At 42.2% G+C, this 20,492-nt stretch overlaps 1 protein-coding gene and 1 long non-coding RNA gene across 4 annotated transcripts in view; one reads left to right on the forward strand and one right to left on the reverse strand.

Annotated features, from left to right (window-relative positions):
• Window positions 1–3,332: 3,332 nt before the first annotated feature.
• LOC140640891 (uncharacterized) lies at window positions 3,333–8,493 on the reverse strand. Its single transcript, XR_012037499.1, has 3 exons — window positions 8,356–8,493; window positions 7,886–8,262; window positions 3,333–5,314 (listed from the first exon to the last, which is right to left on the reverse strand). It is a non-coding gene; the product is annotated as an uncharacterized lncRNA (long non-coding RNA).
• Window positions 8,494–8,587: 94 nt separating this feature from the next.
• SMAD5 (SMAD family member 5) overlaps window positions 8,588–20,492 on the forward strand; it is a 51,648-nt gene continuing 39,743 nt past the window's right edge. The window contains exons 1-2 of one of the 3 annotated variants that reach the window (XM_072841117.1): window positions 8,622–8,726; window positions 9,119–9,648. The gene's annotated coding sequence lies outside the window, so the exon portion shown is untranslated. Of the gene's footprint in view, window positions 8,727–9,118; window positions 9,649–20,492 lie in introns of those variants that run through there. The other 2 variants (XM_072841116.1, XM_072841118.1) reach the window with 2 other exon arrangements.

Below are 20,492 nucleotides of genomic sequence, written 5' to 3' on the forward strand. Positions count from 1 at the left end.
ACAGAGGCATTAGTCATTACACAAATAGAATGAATAGGTTTCACTACACTTCAAGATAAACATGTTGGAACAGTAACCCCATTCATTCAGGGCCTTTTGAGCTTGTTCAGGGTCCTTACCTGACTGTTAGAATAAATACAAAGTTTTATGGCCTGCTTGCTCTGTGTGACTTCACCATCTCCAAATCACACGCGTCGGCTTTAGAAATGGCACTTGTGTGCCTTGACACGTTCATTCACTTGTTCCTTCTCCTACTCAGTAATCTATTGTTTTTCCAGCTCAGTTCGCTGAATGTTGTGGTTCCCTGACTGTTGTGATGGGATTCACGAGAACCGTTTTGTTGGGATACTGGAGTTGAGAATTGTCTCAGGGCAATGTGCAGAGTGGTTAGAGCAGGAGTTTGGGCACCAAACTTACTGGATTTCACTTCTAGTCCCATCACCAATGGTCTGTATGTTCTCAGGAACTGATTTCACTTCTCTTGAGCCTCTACTTCCTTATCCCTAAAATGCCTGTGAAACCCCTCCCCCTCCCCATCTCTATATTGCATATCTCTTTTTCTCCATCTTCTTTTTTAAAAGATTTTATTTATCTATTTGTCAGAGAGAGAGAGAGCACTAGCGGGGGTGGGGGTGGCAGACAGAGGGAGAGGGAGAAGGGGACGTGTGGCTTGATCCCAGGACTCTGATCCCAGGACCCCGGGATCATGACCTAAGCTGAAGTGAGACACTTAACCGACCAAGCCACCCAGGGACCCCTCTCTTTTCCTTCTTATGCTCCTTCCACGATGCCATGCGTCCAGGAAAGATCCTTGAAGTCTGGGCAGACTGGGGAAAGAAAGATGGGATAGGCTGCAGGAGGGGAACTTCCTACAGAAGTTCCGTGAAAGCAGAGGTGTATTGATGGAGTGTGATGGCAGGTTGGGAAGGAACAGCAAAAAGACCAATTCACTGACAGGGGTAACAAGAGCCATATAGGGGGTGGTGGGAGAAGACGGAAGAGAGTGGGTTGTAGAGAGCAGAGAATGCAAGATTTTATGGAATGCATGACGTGAGGGATGAGCTGACTGTACAGGATATTTTAACCATGCTCTGTGATATCCTTCCATGATCAGCAAAGCAGTTGTGAACACTGCTTCTTAAATAAAGGGAGTTAGAATGTTAGGAACATTTCTGGGCACTGCAAGCCCAAGCAGTCTGTAGAAATACAAGCACCTACATCCTTAGTTTCTCCATTTATAGAAAAGACGATCATAAAGTTAGCAATGGTAACTCCATTGTGAGGTTACTGTGGTGTTAAATAAATTATGTAAAGCATATTGCTCTGTACCTAGCATAACGTACATACTTGATCTATAATAGCTATTATTATACACATGGAAAGCTGTCTGGCAAGATGTTATATCAACTTATTAACCATGGTTATTTTTCTTTGTGTGATTTCAAGTAATTTTTATTCTTTTTTTTGGACTTTTCTTTATAATTTGAATTTTTCCAATAAACATGCTTTATTTTTATAAAACGGTAAGCTATTTTTTAATTCATACTTAGAAATGAAACATCGCAGGAAATACAGCCTGAAAGAACATAGCTCTTCCTGTGACAGCCTTTCCAATGAGTATACTGAATAGTTTAAATGTTAGTGCTAAATATTCCTTTTCAGAAAATAATCTTTGTTTGACATTGGCATAATTGGTCTATTGCATGTGGGAGCTTTCTATAAAACGAAGGACTCCTCAAAGGTCTGAAGGGTGTCCTCCCCTGAGAATCCTTGGGCTTACACCTTTGAAGTGACAGATTTTGCTTTTCTAGTTTCTGACTCTCCCATCAAGTGTTCAAGGATCTTTAAAGACAGAAAAGAAGCATCTTTTCTCCCAAACATCTCCCAAGGAAACTGTGAACTTCAACAAGGCAGTCATCTTTGTAGCCCAGTACTGAACACACTGTCAGGCACAAAGAAGGTACTACATAAATTTTAGTTAAGTGCAGAAGCAAATGGACACATGTTAAATCTAAGAGCTGAGTTTCTGAGACGCCTGGGTGGCCCAGTGTTTGGGCATCTGCTTTCAGCTCAGGTCGTGATCCCGGAGACCTGGGATCGAGTCCCACATCGGGCTCCCTGCTTCTCCTTCTGCCTCTCTCTGTGTGTCTCTCATGAATAAATAAATAAAATCTTTTAAAATATATATATTAGACATGGAGAGAAATGGAGAGTTTTTAGGTACGATTTGAAGGTAGAAATGATAAGACTTTACACTGGATTGGAAGTGGAAGGGCAACCCTATTTAACCCTGACTATGTGATCAACACAGCAGTGATCATCCCTCCTCCTCCTGGAACCTGTTCTGTCCCCCACTTATGATTTTATTTATTTATTTTACCAGGTAGTTATTACCAGGTGACATACTCAATTTTCTTTCTTATACTTTAAACAAATACCTATTTATTCCATTAAAGCTCGGCTTTTCATCTGTTTTGCTTAATGTCTTTTCCCTGATGCCCAAAGTATGCTTGATACATAGTAGGTGCTCCATAAATATTTGTCACACTATTGAGTGAGGAAGAGAATAAATGAAAAAATAACTGAGGATAAGAGATAAGGGTAAGTGAAGAATGTTTTAGTTGGCCATTGCTGCCTAACAAACAGTCCCAGGTCTCAGTGGAATAAGACAGCAAACAGGTACAGGTAGATCAAGGGATTTTTGTCATGACGTCTCCTCTGTATCTCCAGCTGTGGTCTATTCTCTTGGCTTCATGGCCAAGCAAACTCCTTCTACATGATGGCTAGATGGGCTGTGGCAGCCTCAGACTCATCCTTAGCTTAGTACCAACAAGTAAGGATGAGGATTTTGCTCTCTTTCAACATCCATACATCAGTCTAAGAGATAATACATGTTACTTTCTTTGGGTCATATGCCCATCTATGAACAAATCATGGTGGCCTAGCTAGTGGGAAACTATAATAACCTTCCTGGGTGTTATGCGCATCTCTGGGGTGAGGTGTCTGCTAATACCGAGCAGGAACGGTACCACAAAGGAAGCAGGAGAAAGGGGGTTTAGGGAGTATGGCAGGCAGACAAAATCCACAATTACTACAATCCAGTAGAGACAAGAGAGGGGAGTTCAAGGACTTGGAGTTTGTTAGCCAAGTCCAAGATGGAAATGGAAATTTGGGAGTTGTTTGCAATAGATGGCACTGTAGGCTTGAGGGGGAATGAGCTCACCTATTAAAGTAAGAAGAGAAGAGGGTATATTAGGTAAAATGCATGCACATTTTTTTTTTTAGATTTTATTTATTTATTTGAGAGAGGGAGAGTGAGAGAGAAAGAGAGAGAGAAGCAGACTCCTTGCTGAGCAGGGAGCCCAATGTGGGACTCGATCCCATGAGATCCTGACCTGAGCTGGAGGCAGACACTTAACTGACTGAGCCACTCAGGTGCCCCAATGCATGTATATTTTACATAACAAATGAATTTGCTAAGACTGTTTTAGAGGTTGCTGGTGTATTGGTGAAAACACATGCCTTCTACTGTATTTACTGTGTGCCTATCAAGTTTCTATTTAAGCCTTACAATAATTCCATTAATTGGATACTACTGTTATCCCCATTTTACAGATGAGGGGACTTGTGCAAGGTCACACAGGGAGCAAGGGAGACAGTTGATATTCACAACAGGAAGGCTGGCTTCAGAGTTCTGGTGACCAAGATTTTCTGCACGTAAAAGGCATTCTAGAGAATGTGAACTTCTGTCTCCTTCCCCTTTCTCCGGTTCCATAGCATTCCCAGATTTTCACCTGCTGCTCTGGATTTGTGGCAGAGTGCACATGTGGTTTGGCTCATCTGAGACTATGTCTCGGAGCATGAAAATTGAGAATATAGAACTGTGGAGTTCAGTTGAGTTAACTTGGAGGGTGTTTGCCGTCAGGAGGAACAGATGCTGTTTAAGTCAGGAAGAAATGAGTGTTCACTCCAAGCCCTGCTTTAGAAAGCCTCTTTGTTTTATGACTCTGGGTGCAAGCAACCCTTTTAATTTTGTGTTTTGGATTCCAGCCATAGGAGGCCTTCTTTAATGTAGCAGATGGCTGGAGACAGGCAAGCCAGGTTCCTACACTCTGCATCAAGCAGCCCTCCCTAGAGAGGAATCTCCCAATTACGTTGCTCTGAAAAAGAGAAGAGAACTTAAAATGGACACATTAAATTTACACCACCCGTAAGTCACCACTACTTTAAGCATCTGCAAACATTTGGAGGTCAGGCAAGCCTTTGAGCCACTGATGAAAGCTATGGATTTTTTTTTTTTTTTTCTGCAGAGAATGTGTACAAAGGTATATATACAAAAAAGCACATATTCATTCTGGTGGGGGCGGGGGAGGCCATCACAGAGTCTCTCATATCTGTCCCTGAAGCTTCAAGGGGTCCATGGCCTGGAGATTCCTGGGCTTCCAGAAGAGGCAGCTGTCATTCTTTTATTTTCCTTTTCTTTTTTTTTTTTTTTCTCAATACATTAAGATTCTCAACATCTAGAGTTATGAAAATAAAGGATCTGTGGACTATTAAGAGATCATTTCACACCAGAACACTCAAATTTTACTGGAAAAAAACCCTTTCAAATGTTGAATAAAATCACGTTAGTGTATTCTCTGGTTCACACAGAAACATGTGGCTTATTCTGTTCAACAGCAACATGAAGTTTCTTTGGAAAATTTTAGCATGATTTTATTTTCTCTCGGATTTTTTAAAAAAGATTTAATTAATTTATTTGAGAGAGAGAGAGAGAGAGTATGAGTAGGGAGAGAGAGATAGGGGACTCCACGTTGAGCGCAGAGCCCCATGCGGGGCTCAATCCACAACCCATGAGATCATGACTTGAGCTGAAATCAAGAGTCACATACTTGACTGACTGAGCCACCCAGGCACCTCTTGCATTTTTGTAGACCATTTCTTTGGGATCTCACTCTTGTCACACTTTTCTTTGTTTAGCTTGGCCTCCTGTACTCCAATATTAAGACTGGAGGTGGGGCTAGTCTGTCAACTGAAGAACATACACAGAACATTTAGAACTTGAAAAGGCAGCTTTATTGTTTCCAGGACCCTGTCCAGAGGAGTCACTCAAGCTCAGACATTTCTTCCTCTTGTGTCCACTTGCCACGACTGTCTGACAAAGTGGGAGTCTGAGGTGGCTACTAGGTAGGACCATTTGCAGATCTCTGTGATCATTTGCCGATCCTTCTACAGTGGGTAGCTCCTCCAGACATCATCATGTTCTTCCAGTTCTACTGGGTGTACAATGGTTCTCAAGAGAGAATCTTCTGAGCTATAGCAAAGGATGGAATTGACATATTAAGAATACTGACGCCAAAACCAATTTGCCTTGATTACCCTAAGTTTTAAAATTAAAAAGTAAAAATATAGAAAGACTGAGTTAATTATTCCAGTCTTTCAAGTTCCATATATGGTCCCATATTTCCTGCAAATTACCTTCTTTTTAGTTCTGGAAAAATTCAAGGTGGGAGTACGTTATGGGCTAAACATTAAGGCTTATTTGTTATTTTTATGTATTTTTTGAAAAGTTCAAAGAAAAGGCCCATTTTTTCCCCCTTTGAGTTGAGCAGCAACTCAATTAAAGAAAACCTATTTGGGACTTTTTTTTTTTTTAAGATTTTATTTATTTATTCATGAGAGACCCACAGACAGGGAGAGAGAGAGAGAGAGAGAGAGGCAGAGACACAGGCAGAGGGAAAAGCAGGCTCCATGCAGGGAGCCCGATGTGGGAGTCCTGGATCACGCCCCAGGCCAAAGGCAGGTACTAAACCACTGAGCCACCCAGGCATCCCCTATTTAGGACTTAAGACAGGGTTTCTCAGCCTTAGCACAATTGACATTTGGGGCTGGATAAATCTTGGTAGAAAGAGGCTGTCCTGTATATTGTGGAGTATTTAGCAGCTTCTCTGGCCTCTGCCCAGTAGATGCTATTAGCAGCACCCTCCTAGATGTGACAGTCATGATTTTTTTTTCTTTCAAATATTGCCAAATGTTCCCTGGGTGGGGGTGGGAGTGGGGAGGACACAGTCACACTGGTTGAGAGGCACTGACTTAAATTACCCAGAAATAGGTTTCTCTACAAATAAAGTAGATTGAATAAAAGCTGGTTTTATCTGACCTCATGGAGGAATGCTAGACTGAAAAATCAGTTTATCTATTTTCAAGCTCCACCAAGACTATATCTACCTGTTCAGATCATCCCATTCTACATTTGTTTTTAGAATCTATTTGTCAAAATCAGGAACTTCCTTACTCCATTCCTATGGCTCTAGCACACCTGATCATTCACTTATATAATCTTTTCAACTATCTGCACATTTAGTGTTCTGACTTTCTATATTCTTGGAGTCTGGGTAATTTCTCCGTCCTTTGGAAGGCATTTCTTGTGCTCTTCAAGTTTCTATTCCTCCTTCTATGTTATCATCTCTTCCAACTTCAGACCTAAGCTGATCCCACATAGCAACTTGGAGAGGTTGGAGTCTCTGGCTGCTTTGATCAGTATGTGAACACATAGTTCAGGAAACAAATCTATTGGCTTTAAGATGACAAATGTGAGCATTCATAGGATCCTGCAATCACAAATTGTTCCTTGCATAATATGCAGTGACTGCAAGATAGCAAACATTTGGGGGCGGATTTTACTAGCTGTTTGAAGTGAGGAATGGCTCTAGTGTACAAAATATTTAAACCAAATTGTTATGTCTTATAATGCTCAACAAAACACTCTGCAAACATTAGTTCTGGAAAAAAAAAATAAGGCAGGGTTATAGCCACTTCTGGGAGTTGTAAACCCATGCAGGCTCCAGAAATATGTGCCTTCCAAGGACTGGAAACTTCTGAATTACCAACAAATAATCAGTGAGTGTGACAAAGAGTTAAAGTACACAGACTTTACTTTCACAAAATTTATGATGTAGTAAAGAGGTTTAAGGTGTAGACCTGAGACTGCAAACCAATGGTCAATAGGCTAAATCGGGACCATGGATTTGTTTTGCTTGGCTTGTATAGGATTGGCCTCCTGAATGTCTGAGAAAGGGAGAAGAAGTGAGAAAGAATGAAAGAAGTGGCTAAACATATAAAAGTGAGATTTTTTTTTTTTTGCATTAACATCCAGATTTCCAGCTGTTTTTGAAAAATCAGAAGATCTGCCAGCACTGGCTCTTATTGCATCTCCCCATGGTGGCAGTTGGCTAGAGTGGAGGAGCAGCTGCCCCTTTGATCAGAATAGGCACTGTCTGGTTCCCTACCCTGGCCCACTGCACTTCCTCACCAGGCCCCGGTCCCATTCAATGGCCACCCCTCACGCAGAGACTTCTGCAATATTTACTTTGTCTTTTCACTGTAGCAACACACTGCTGGAGCCCTGAGCAACATAGCAGCTGCCCATGTGTGTGAGAGGATGCTGCCCCAGGCCACCGAGGTGATAATAGAAGCGGTGAGAAATCAGATTTGGCATATATTTTGAAGGTAGAGTTCATAAGAGTGCATGATGGATTGGATTAAGCTATGAGGGAGAAGATCTGGAAATGACTCCGATTTTTTATTTTCACCTAGATTAATCTACTCAAAAAAGGAAACCTACGGTGGAGTACTGGAAAAACCAGTATTGAACTTTTAAAATAAGAACATTATTGAAAAGCTTTTCTTCACGCGTACTTTTCAAACTGGTTCCCCAGGTGGTGCCACTATCCTAGTCTGGGAAATTCTGACGCTTTGGGGGGAATTTTGAGGGAAAGAGCAAATGAGAAGAGCCCCCCAATCACTAAGGAAGACCCTTAAAGGGTTCTCGCCCCAGGAGGCAGAGTGGAGGGATGCCAACCTCTGGGCACCGCAGTGGCCTCACCTGTGCAGAAGGGCGTGCGTATCTTCAACTATTGGGGTTGACGTTCCAATACACGGACAGTCCTACTGTGGGGAACTGCAGACTCCCCAAGATTTCCACGGAGGGGGGGTGAGGGTTGCATCTAGTAAGCAGCTGCTCACAGGTTTCTTTTGAAGCCAGTTTTCACAGAAAGAGGATTCTCTTCACATAGATTCATAGAGTTACAAAATGAGTAAGTGGGGATGCCCGGGTGGCGCAGCGGTTTAGCGCCCGCCTTCGGCCCAGGGCGTGATCCTGGAGACCCGAGATCGAGTCTTGCATCGGGCTCCCTGCGTGGAGCCTGCTTCTCCCTCTGCCTGTGTCTCTGCTTCTCTCTCTCTCTCGTGAATAAATAAAACCTTTAAAAAGAAAATCAGTAAATGTAGCAAACTTGTCTCTAAAGGATTTTCTGCAGTTTTTACATGCCCGAGAAAATGTGCAATTGTCCGTACCGAGGGCACTAGTTGTATTCGGGCTGCTGTGGCCAGGGGACCGCTGGCGGCGGCGGCGGCGGCGGCGGGGGGTGCTGAGCGTCGGACTCCCCGCCGCCCCCCTCCCCCCGGGGCCGGCCCGCTGCAGCTCGAGCCGCGCGCGGACCGCAGCGGAGCCCAGCGCCGGGCGCCCCCCCCTCCCGCGCCGCCGCGGTCAGTCGGCGTCTGGCGCGCATGCGCGGACCCCAGCGGCGTCCTCCCGGCTCCTTCCCTCCCTCATCCGGGTCCTGGGCGAGCGGGCGCCGTGCGCGTGTCCCGCGGCCGAGCTGCTAATAAAGTTGCACGGAGGGGAAGCGCAGCGACGGCGCCGGGGGAGCGCGTCCAGCCGGCGGGTGAGCGGGGCCGGGGGCCGCAGCTCCGTCCGGGGCCCGGCTCGCCCATCAGGCCGCGGTGGCTGGAGTCGGGCCGAGGCGGGGGCGTTGGGCCGCGGGCGGAACGGAAACCGCCGGGGCCTGCGGGGCGGGGAGGTAGGCCGAGCCCCGGCCTGCGGGGGGAGGGGTGGGGAGACCCGGGCCGCGGCGGCCTGCGGGGGGCGGGGAGCCCCGGGCCGGCGTGGGGCGTGGGCGTGGGCGTGGGCGTCGGCGGGAGCGGTTGGCCGTGCCCGGGCCCCCGCCGCCCTGAGGCACGCCGCCGCCGGGCCGCCGCGCTCGCTGGGGCCGTCCGATCCGCCGCCCGCGGAGCTGTGTTCCCGGGCTCGGTGACTCGCCGCCGCCTTGCGTTTCAGAGAGGAGGATCGCGCTTATCGGTGGGAATCACGCTCCGCGCACTGGGGACCTGCCGCCGCGCTCAGCCGCTCGCTAGACCTGGTTTCTGCCGCTTGCCGTGCCGGTGCCCCCCCTGCAAACATTTCTTCTTCTCCCTCGCGTGTGAACTTCTGCATCGGTGCAAAAGGAGCAGTGCCAAGCGGCGCCCGCTTGCCTTCATCATAGTCGGTCTCCGCCGGGTCTTTCACTTGACGATCAGTGCTCAGATTCATATTCCCGTCTCCCCCCCCCCCCCCCGCCTTCCCCCCTTCCCCTCTCTTCCCCCTTTCAGCTGCTGTTATTACGTGGAGTTTGGAGCCTAAGCGTTGAAAACTCCCATGTGGCGCCTGTCTTAAATCGGAGCATGCTCAGTAGCCAAAAAAGCAGATTTTTGGTTGCAAAAAAGAACTGGGGCGAGGATAGTCCGGGTATCTTGGACGCGTGCCCGATTCCTAACAAAATGTTCCAATTCTGGTTTTGATGGAGCTTGGAGCTGTAGGCCATCCTGGAGGTGAGGAATGCCCGAACACCCTGGGCCAGATCACTATCTTGATTGCAGAGACATTGTTTCCTGACCAGCTGGAGGTCTAGAGGGGGGGGCGGGGCGGGGGTGGGGGCGGGGGGCGGAGAAACATTCCTGGCTGCCTGTGCCTTTCAATGGGTGTGGTGCTAAGTATATCTTGTTTACCTTATCTTTCTGTGGAAAAAGTTTTGAAGTCTGGTTGGGTTTGTCACATCGTGCGTGTTGCCTAGCACCTACCAAAAGTGCCCTTATCTAGCAGCCGAGGCTGAATAGGTGGAGGTCGTGGCTTGGCTTCGCACGCGGAGGGGAGAGGGTGCTGGACCTGGCTGTTTTAAGAATTATTTAAGTTCTTAAAAACTAGAGTAGCTCGATATCCCTCGAGGACCCGAGTGGCCCAGAGTGGATTTTCGATTTTCGATTTGAAACCCGATAAGGCTCCAGGACCTTAGGAGATTTAGTGACATCGCAAAGTAGTTCAGAATTTCTGCTAGATGTCAGCGTGGTGGTTGGTGGCTGTTGAAAGGAAAACCAATACCTTGACACAGTGTGACAGTTTCATGTGTATTGAGCAGAGTACTGTTAGGAAGTTAGTGTGTTCCACATTCAGTCTGTAAGGGATTATTTACATATGTGTACACATTCTTTTTTTCTTTTACTCTTTTTTTGGTAGCTGTTTTTTCCTCTACTCTTTCTTTGGTGGCTGGTTTTTTTTTTTTTTTTCCCTCTGTGGAGAGCCCGGAGATTATAAGAATGCAAAACATAACATAAGAGACAGTTTAACAAAATTTAACCTTCACAAAGGTGGTACATAATACGTTTTAGACTTTTAAAATTTAACTTTTGTTTTGATTGCATGATTGCAGTCCTCCTTTCCACCTATATTGTGGATCCCTCAGTAAGTGTGCCTTCTCTACGTGGCTGTTTTTATTGCATAAATGTTACTGTGTATCTTTTTTTTTTTTTTTAAGAGTTTATTCATCTATTTATGAGAGACAGAGAGAGAGAGGCAGAGGGAGAAGCAGGCTTCGTGCAGGGAGCCCGATGCTGGACTCGATCCCGGGACTCCAGGATTACGCCCTGGGCCGAAGGCAGGCGCTAAATCGCTGAGCCACCCGGGGATCCCCCCGTGTATCTTTGTTAAAAAAATTTCCTCCTCATTTACCCTTCCATTCCTTTTATATCTGAAATAGCTAACATAGGCAGCAAAAGTTAGGTGTACCTCTTCAACTTGCTTTCCTCTTCGATTTAAATGCACCCATATGATACGGTCTGGTAAAAGGGAGGAAAGCTGGCAGTGAACTGGGGAAAAGAGAAGAATAAAATATTTTTCATAGATTCTGTGCAAATTTGGTGGTATTATCCACTTGTCTGGTTGTCCTAGGTAGGCGCCACAGAAATGGGTAGATTGGTAAGTGTTGCATTTCTTTCCCCTCTGGCAAAGTCAGCTATTAATTTCAGTGGGAGACTGTGGCAGAATGTTGTTACTAATGAGGTTTGAATCAGATTGTTGTTTACTGTTGGTTATGTAACATGTTGCTGGAAGTATTATTAAAAGTTGCCTTCTGCAGCAAGGTAGAGGCAAGTAAATTCTGCTTACTCTTCACTGGGTTTTAATTCTTGGCTGAACCTGAAGGCACATTACACTATAACCGTAATTATACCTGGGCAGCCTGTCTGTTTCCTGTTTTCATCATGAACCCAAACATTATGATTTGCAGTGATGATCTTTTTTGTCCTTTGCGTTAAACAGAGGCAGTATGTTTTCTCTGTCTACTGAAAACAGATTTGTAACTTGGTCAAATCAAAGATACTGGCTTCTTAGTGTTTTAAAGACGAGGCAGTAAAATACCAGTTTTTTTATTTCTTAGTAATTTGAATTGAAATACTAATACTATCTAAAATCCGTCTCACACCTATTGTTTGATAGTGTTTTGTGTAAATTTTAACGTTAACCAGTAGTTTGTAGAGTTTTTGAATTAAGAAAGCCCTTTTTGTTTATGACTTATCAGTGTTTATTATTACCAGATGTATATGTTGGTTTAGGCAATGAGCCACACATTTGGGTGAATTTAAGAGCCTGCTTGAATATACTTTAGGATATAGCCACCTTTATTCCTTTGGTTTATCATTCTTCCCTGTTTGCTCCTGGAGGGTCCGTGTTCCCTGTCTTCTGTGTGTGTGTGTGTGTGTGTGTGTGTTTCCTACTAACCTAATCACAAAGAAGAAGACAAAATAGTTTCTTTCTTTTTTTTTTTTTTCTTTTTTTTTTAGTTTATTTCTTTAGATGTTACCAGCACCTTACATCCAGGGGGTTTGACAGTCTACACATAAGGTCAAGGACATTGAAGAAAATTGCCTTTTATATAAAAAGGACAGTCATAGCCTGAGGGATGATTCTTACCTCTCCCAGTCGGAATATTTTGAAGAAGAGAGTTAATCTGGAGGAGTAGGACCCAAGAAGGCTGCACAGAGATAGGGTGCTTTCCACCAAAAAAAAAAAAGAGATACACAACTCCAGGAAGCCTATCTATGTCTTCTCACATCTTGTTTTTATACTTCCAAAGCTAGCAGAATTGAAATTTTTAACCCTAGATTATCTAGTTTATTGCCGTTGTCTAGAACTGTGAGTCTGAGAGATCTGTTTAGTAGTTGCAGTTCTTTTTAAAGAATTGTTAAGATTTAGATTGTTGTTAGGACATTTCCCATTTTCATATGTCACCTTCATGTTCTAACATTTTAATTGTTTAACTGGGAGAAGATGGGATAATGACAGAGGTTTTTCGTAAATAACCATCTAGTTCCTAGCTTTTTAGTTTTGGTGGGTTTTTTGGTTTGTTATGTTTTGTTTTTGTTTGGGCAGCTAGGTGAAGTTTTTGGCCCTATCATAGCAGAGTGGTGGTTTCAGTGACTTTTCTTCCTGCTTTTATTGTAATATTCCTAACTTGGTTGTGACAATTATTTTAGGTGAAAGAATTCTGTATTAGAGAGTTTTCTATGGACCATCCTGTAATTGTAATTGACCTTTGGAAGCTAGTTGTTAAAGTACATTTTGTAAACAAGTTTTGCTCTTAAATTCTTTGGTATGCTAGTCTTGCCTGTAACATATATACAAATTATAGACTAGTGTACTGCATGAAAATTTGACAGTGGTTAGATGTGCTGTGAGATTCTAACTAGATTTTTCCTTTTGGTTGACTTTGATGTTATTTTGTTATTGCTGAAAATAACAGTAAGAGAAAAACTGGTGTCACCATCCCACCTTTCTCTGAGCATAGCATCTGGAGTCCTGAGAAGTGTCTTACACTTTTCAAATTTAACTATGAGCTCAGAATATGGCTGGTGCTTTAAAGACAAGTTTTGTTTTGTTCAGTTCTGTTTTCATGATGTGTTAGGATCTGCCTTGCATCCTATCTGGAAGGCTGTATAACTTGAGATCTAGTTATTCTGGTTTGTATGTTCCCAGGGAAAAGGGGGTATTGCTGAAATATTTCAAAGCTAGTCTTCTGTTTTCTCTTTATTCACATTTCTGTGCTTTGTTAAGCGAGTGCCTACATAACTCACTGACCAACTCTTTGGGATTGAAAGTATAAGTTAAATGAAGGACGACAGGAGCTCAGAAGGTACCCAGAGTCATATTTGTTCCCTCTTCTTCTATGTGACTTGAACTCTGGGTTGCATATGAGGTATCTGGAGAGCATCTTCCTAAAGCATTGTGGATACAGGTTAGTGCTTTGTGCTTCTGAGACACACTTTATAATGTAATGATTTGGTATCTGCCCTTGATGATTTTATAATTTAAAGGAAAGCACTATAATGATTGACCAACTCTGTGTCTATTCCTGTGCCTACATGCCTGGACGAGTATACTTGAACACATCTGGTAGTAATATAGGAAATCTTGTAGGCTCTCTGTGGGGGTGAGTGTACATCTAGATCAGGCTCTGCTTAATTAGAGGACTTAGAGGAGCAGGTGAAGTTTAAAGAGTGATTAAAAACTGGGAAACAAAACTCTGGATGTGGGAGATAAGGTAGAGACTTGTGTGGGCACAGAGAGAGACTATATAAGATTATTCTGTGAGAAGTGTCAGGGAACATGAGTTCAGCTCATGTGTGGCTTTGAAATCCACTATGAGAACTTTTGATATCTTTGGAAATTGACAGCTACAATTCAGAAAAGTGGTAATTTAAGTGTTTCTCTAGGAGAGTTATTTTGGTGCTCACGTGATTGTATCCCCTCTTCCTTGTAGATGTTCCCATAAATAATAGGATTTCTGAATCTAGGAAAGCTTGTAGGCAAACTTACTCTTGGTTTTTCTTCCTTGCTGCTGCCATAGATATATGGCTTATATGTTTTAGTAATTGTATATCTGGATCTGGGATTGGTTTGACACTAGTGGTGCTGGTACTTGGGGACTACTATTGCTATTAGAACCATAGGGTAAGATATTTTTAAAGCTTTACCCACATGAACCACAAAAAAGTTACTCTTGCATATACTTTCTTCCATTGCAGGTGATCCTAAGGGCCTTGCTTCTCAAACCTGCTGCAGATCTGGGATTCTTGTTAAAATGGTGGGAAGTAGAGCGCTAATCTCAAATCTGAATTTTGTTGATGGTTATGATAAATTTGTTTCCCCATCTGTAATTCTTTTCTACAGGTTTGGCTGAGGTTTTAGTGGGTTGTGACCCATGTGGGCATTTGTTTGCATGGGTTGATGTGCTTATTAGCAGGTTCTGTTTTGGATTGGTTGCTTGCCTTTTATTTTGGATTGAAGCAGAGATGTTGGAACAGAAAGTGAGGGAACTGTTTCTATGAATTGTTTTGTCAAGTCTGGGCATGAGCTGTGTGCATGTGTGCGTGTGTTTGTCTGGGGATGAGTGTGGAGGGTGGCTTGTATATGCCTTTCTAGGAGTTGGCCAAGAGATCCTACTTTAAGTAGCTTGAGGTAAGAACAGGATCTTTAGGGTTTTTTGATATTAATATGATTTTATTTGAAATGGAAGCCTGGTGAAGCTTAGTCACATTTCATTCATACATTTAATGTATGTAAAATATAAGTCCTGATCTTCGTTTAGCTTTGCTATCAGCCTTCCCCCCAAATCAGTTGATGGGAAATCCTGTTCTAGTAGTTGGGACTGACACCTTGGAATCATTGTTGACTCTTTTCTCACAGTCCCCATATCTCTTCCATCAGGAAACTTACTGTTCCTGATAGGTATGTGAAGTTGTCTACTTACCATCCAACTGCCATCACTCTGGTCCAAGCCATTATCATCTCTTACCTAGCTGACTGCAACTCCGAACTGGGTCTCCCACTTTTACCCTTGCTGTTTATTCTCAACACATCAGCCAGAGTAATTCTTTAATAATGTTGGTCAGAAAATGTCATGTCTCCACTCAGAGCTCTCAAATGTGCCCTCATTGGACTTAGAGTTAAAGCCAGTGTCTTTATTTGCAGGTCTCTTACCTGTTTAACACCATTTCTTATTTCCCCCTCCTTGTTCACTTTATTCTCAGGTTACACTGGTCTTGCACTTACCAGCGTATCCCAGACATGCTCCCACCCTGGGACCTTTACATTGCCTGTTGCCTTTGCCTGCAGCGATTTTCTGGGATATCTACCTGGCTTGCTTCTACCTATTTGCTTAAAGTTTTGACTCAGTTGGTGCCTACTCACTTGAGGCCCAGCTCAGCCACTCTCTTTAAAATCACATCTCTCTTACCTTCCTCTGCTTAATTTTTCTCCGTAGCACTTTCCACCTGACAAACTATAATGATCACTTAATTACTGTCTTTTGTCTGTCTCCCTCCCCTGGAGTATAATGCTACATGAGGACAAAGGTTTTGGTCCCCTTTATATTCATGTGTATATTCCCACAATAATACCTCAAAAAATACAGTTTTGAATGAATTACTTAAATAAATTCAACAGTTTTCTTAAAGATTACATTCTAGTGGGAGAGAGAAAAAAATCAAGTCCATTAGTAATTACACATTGGTTCAGAGAGTGAAGGAAATGAACATGGTATTGGATTAGAGATTGGGGGAAACCTACTTGATATAGGATTATGGGGTGATCAGGGAGGGTCTCTGGGATGATAGCTGAAGCCAAAGCCCAGATGCTAAGAGAGCTTGGAAATTAGCGGTTGGGGCTTGAGGAAAGTGATTCAGGCAGAGAATGGCATTTGTAGAATCTCTGAGGTACAAAAGACATTCCAGTATAGGAAGATAAATGCTTTTGAAAGATTAATTCTTAATAATATTTATCGGGAGCAGAAGGTATTTGCCCCTAGTTTCTCACTGATTTTTCTTAAATTTCAAGCCTCCAAATTTGTGTAATACCAGATACAGTGGAAAGAGTTCTTTTGAAATATGAATGTCTCTTGAAATGTAAATCCTCTCCTTAGTATGGATTTTAATATGGCTGAAGTGCAGCTGCACTTTGGTTTGAAATTTGTTTTTTCCCCTGACCGTATATGAAGTATGTTTGTTTTAAAAGGTACAGAATTATATGAAGCTGAAAGTGAGACATACCCCAATCCTTTAGCTAAGGTCCTTTTAGTAGCTTTTTATGCACATTACATTTCACTCATTAAAACAAATATTTCTTAAGCATATGTATCATGGAGCTTACAGTAATGAGTGAAAATAGCTATGGTTCCTCTCATTTTTATTCTTGCAGGCTTACAGTTTTGTGGGTGGACAATTAAATGTAAAAATACAGGTATGTTAAGTGCTACAAAGTAGAGGTATGTGATGCTTGCCATGAGAATGTATAATAGGGGAATTTCTCCTACCCAGCAGGGTCTAGGGAGGCTTCCCTGCTGAAGAAGGGATGCTAGAGCTGAACTAGAGTTAATATTTGTGTGTGTGTGTTTTGTAACGTGTTAGATTCTTTTGTAATGCATGATGTTTTTAAAATTTACCATGTTTTCATTTATAGCTGAGATACCCCTGCTTTTTTTGTATTTCTGAAGTACTCTGCATTATTACCCAAGTGTGCAGTTTTATGGAAGAATTTCACGGAACTTAACACACAGGAATTTCTTAATCTTATCGTTATCCTTGTTTTCTTTCTAGCTCGGAAGTCATTTCTCCGAGAAATGACAAAACAGTTTAATGGAAGGGTTATATAGTCGGATCTTCATAAACCAGAGGTAGACTGTAAAAGGCCAAGGTGATAGCAGATAATCTGTTCATAGTTAAATTCTTAAGTACCTCCAGGTTTTGATATAAGAAGTAACACATATTCCTACCTGCTCAGATACTGACCTTCTGTGCTTGCTGTACATCTATTTTACTCTTTTATGTAATTACTTTATTTTTTTATTTTGAGAGAGTGAGGGCACACGTGTGAGTGGGGTGGGGGCAGGGCACAGTGTGGTGCAGAGGGAGAGAGAATCTGAAGCCCAGCGTGGAGCCCAACACAGAGTTTGAATTCACCACCCTGAGCCAGAATCAAGAGTCAGATGCTTAACTGGCTAAGCCACCCAGGTGCCCCCTTTTTTTGCTTTATTTTAATGCCCTGTCTTTGTTGGTTATCCTATGGAAACAAATCTGGAAGAAAATTTAGTGGTATGCTAACCAGCTTAGGAAGTTCTTCACAGCATCTTCTCTTTTTTCCATTACTCTTTAAGATCTTTGAGATTATGGATAGTGTTTTTTCAGCCTCAGTTCCTGGCTTATTAGACCCAATAAATTGTGAACAAATGAAACCTCTACTCTCATAGGTACAACTCACTTCTATTCATATGATCTTTCAAATCTACAGAGTCCTTCTCTCTTGAGCTCTAATTTCACATCTGCTTGGAGGTACATCAGTGCTTTCTCCCTTAGAGCCAGCCCTCCACCAATACTTTGTTGCCTCGCCTTGGCTGTAACTAGAATTGCCCTTTTTAGGTAAGTGGATTTCTTTACTTTATAGTTTTTAAACCATCACCTTTCTTGCTTGCCATTGTTTCTCTTATAGGTGGTCACCAAGTCCTCTTGTTTATTTGTAATGCCTGTCACATCTTCCTTTTCTTTTTTTTTTTTTTTTACATCTTCCTTTTCTGTCTCTATCTACTGCCATTGCTGTCCTGGTCTGTGTATCCCTGAGCTGGAGTGTCTTTCTATCATAGTTGAATTTCTACCATATTTTCTCTCTACCTTCTCTGCTCCCTTAATTAAGTCTCTTGGTCTTTTAACTTTTCGAACATTTCTTTCTGCTTAGAACTCAGCCCTGTGCATAGGGTTCTTTCCAACAGCCTGACTCTAGCCTCATATTCATTCTTCCCTGTTTAGTATCCATTCTATGGTGGTGCCTTTCCCTTTTGCTTCACAAACTGGGCAGTTGTCGTCTTCCTGCCTCATTTGGCTTAATGATACTTGATTTTCCTTATTTTTGTCCTTCATTACCAACTATATTAGAATTATAGATTGTCATATTCCTATTTTGATCTTGTGATAATTATTCTCAAAATTTGTACAAATATGTGCATTTATCTACATCTCATCCTTAAGGCTTTTCTTCACTTTGGTGCAGTGTGTGTGATTGGGGGTGAGGGAGGGACCTGGAGCTAGGCAGAGCTTTTTGTACACTGGCTAAGCCTTCCACTTTCTCACTAGCCATTTGCAGCCCAGTGATTTTTTTCTTCAGTCTTACTCAGAAGTATATGATCTTTTTACCTTTCACCACTGCCCTCCATTTCCAGTTATATTGAGATAATCCCTCTTCCTATCATTTTTATTTATGATCCTTCTAAAAAGATCTTAGTTTTTTTTTTTTTTAATTTTTTAAAATTTATTTATGATAGTCACACAGAGAGAGAGAGAGAGAGAGGCAGAGACAGAGACACAGGCAGAGGGAGAAGCAGGCTCCATGCACCGGGAGCCCGATGTGGGATTCGATCCCGGGTCTCCAGGATCGCGCCCTGGGCCAAAGGCAGGCGCCAAACCGCTGCGTCACCCAGGGATCCCAAGATCTTAGTTTTAAAGTGTTTGATCACTAGATTTAATTATATTCACTCAAACTGTAATATTGATGAGAATTAACTGGCTCAGCTTACACAGGTTGTCTGGTATATTTCCTAATGGGATTTTAGATTTGGGTGGGGGATTCTCTGGTTTTAAAGCTAGAAATAGAAATTCCCTGAAAGGTATCTTAGGCACTTTCAATTTAGTTTGTGTTTTTTGTTTTATTAACAAAACTTAATAATATTATTTATTAATAAAACAAATAACTGTTTATTATTAATAAACAAAACTGTTTTATTATTTTTTTGTTTTATTAACTTGGTTAGCTCACTGTGCATTACTGTAGCAAGACTTGGCTTTTAAGGAAAAGATTCAGTTTGACACTTAGAATTGTAAAAGGTTGATTCAGTATGGCTGAAGTAAGAGAAAAAGAAAACAGAATTTGTCTTCTGTCCCTGATTATGCTATTGAAATAAGGCTTTAATATTTGTAAATAGATACTAAAAGGTTAAATAAATGTTAAATGTTATAAGTGAAGTTGCTTCGTAGGGATAATTATTGCAAAAGAAAATAATGCCAAAATTTAAGTTCTTTGAAGCGTCCTTGTTTTCTTAGGAAGTAAATATATCACCTTTAAAAAATAATAAATATGTATTCTTCCCAGTGGTATACTTTAGGGTAGGTTCACTGGATTAAATAGCCTAGGATGAGCATGGCAGAGGCATGGATAGAATCTGCTCAGAAGCCAGGTTTTCATGTAGAGTACCGTATCACATATCTGGGCTGTCAAATGCATTTTCCTTTCTACTTAGAGGAGAGCACAGAGGTAAGCAGTAAGGAATCTGGGAAGAGCTATGAGGAATGAAGAAAGAAGAGTCAAAGGAATGAGAACAAAAGAGAAAGGAGAGCAACAGATACTGGTGGGAAGTGATGGGAAACATGAGAAGGGACATTGGGAGGACAAAAAGAAAAAGCTGCATTGTTTCCTTATTTCTTCTAATGTGTAGTTACATTTTTTTTCACCCAGTATACATCTCTGAAATTGGGATGTGTCTTAACATTTGATGGTATTTGCATGTTGGCTTTGGCCAGGTGGTACTTGTGGTGTAGTTGTCATTGTGTGGGCATAATCTTTGCCTTTCTGTTTATGTTGTCATTTCTTCCATTTAACACCCTTTGGGAAGATGAAGCAAACACCAGTTTCAGAACCTGCGCAGATGAGTGTCAGTGGCTTGTATGACAGTACTGGAGTAATACTGGAGTACTCTTTGGACTTACATTCTTGAGGGCAGAAGGATGATAGTGTGAAGAAAAATTTAATTTCTTATGAAAGCACTGTGTGAGAGTTTAACTTGCATCTTGTTCTTCCCTTAAGGTTAATACAGTAATGGTACCTTTTAAGTAGATGGCTTTGTATATTTGTTGAAATAAAGTAGCTCAGCTATATTTTTAAAATCCTCAGCCTGTTACCAAAGTGTTCATCATTATTACAATAGTAAGTACAGTACTGAGTATGCACCATGCCAGGCACTGAGTTTTTATCTCATTTAATTCTCAGAACTGGTATTTCTTAAATAAAAGAGAAATAAAATAGAAAAAATAGAGGTTTAGTTGTAAATGTTAGATGCAGAATTTGAACCCAAGTTGATTAGAATTCAGATTTGGTTTTTACAAAGCATGTATTTTTTAAAAAACGATTTTATATATTCATGAGAGAGAGAGAAAGAGAGAGAGGCGCAGAGGCAGAGATACAGGCAGAGGGAGAAGCAGGCTCCTTGCAGGGAGCCTGATGTGGGATTCGATCCCAGGCCTCCAGGATCATGCCCTGGGCTGAAGGCAGGTGCTAAACCGCTGAGCCACCGAGGGATCCCCCAACG

Source organism: Canis lupus, chromosome 10 (assembly GCF_048164855.1).
Source record: "Canis lupus baileyi chromosome 10, mCanLup2.hap1, whole genome shotgun sequence".
Lineage (NCBI taxonomy): Eukaryota > Metazoa > Chordata > Mammalia > Carnivora > Canidae > Canis > Canis lupus.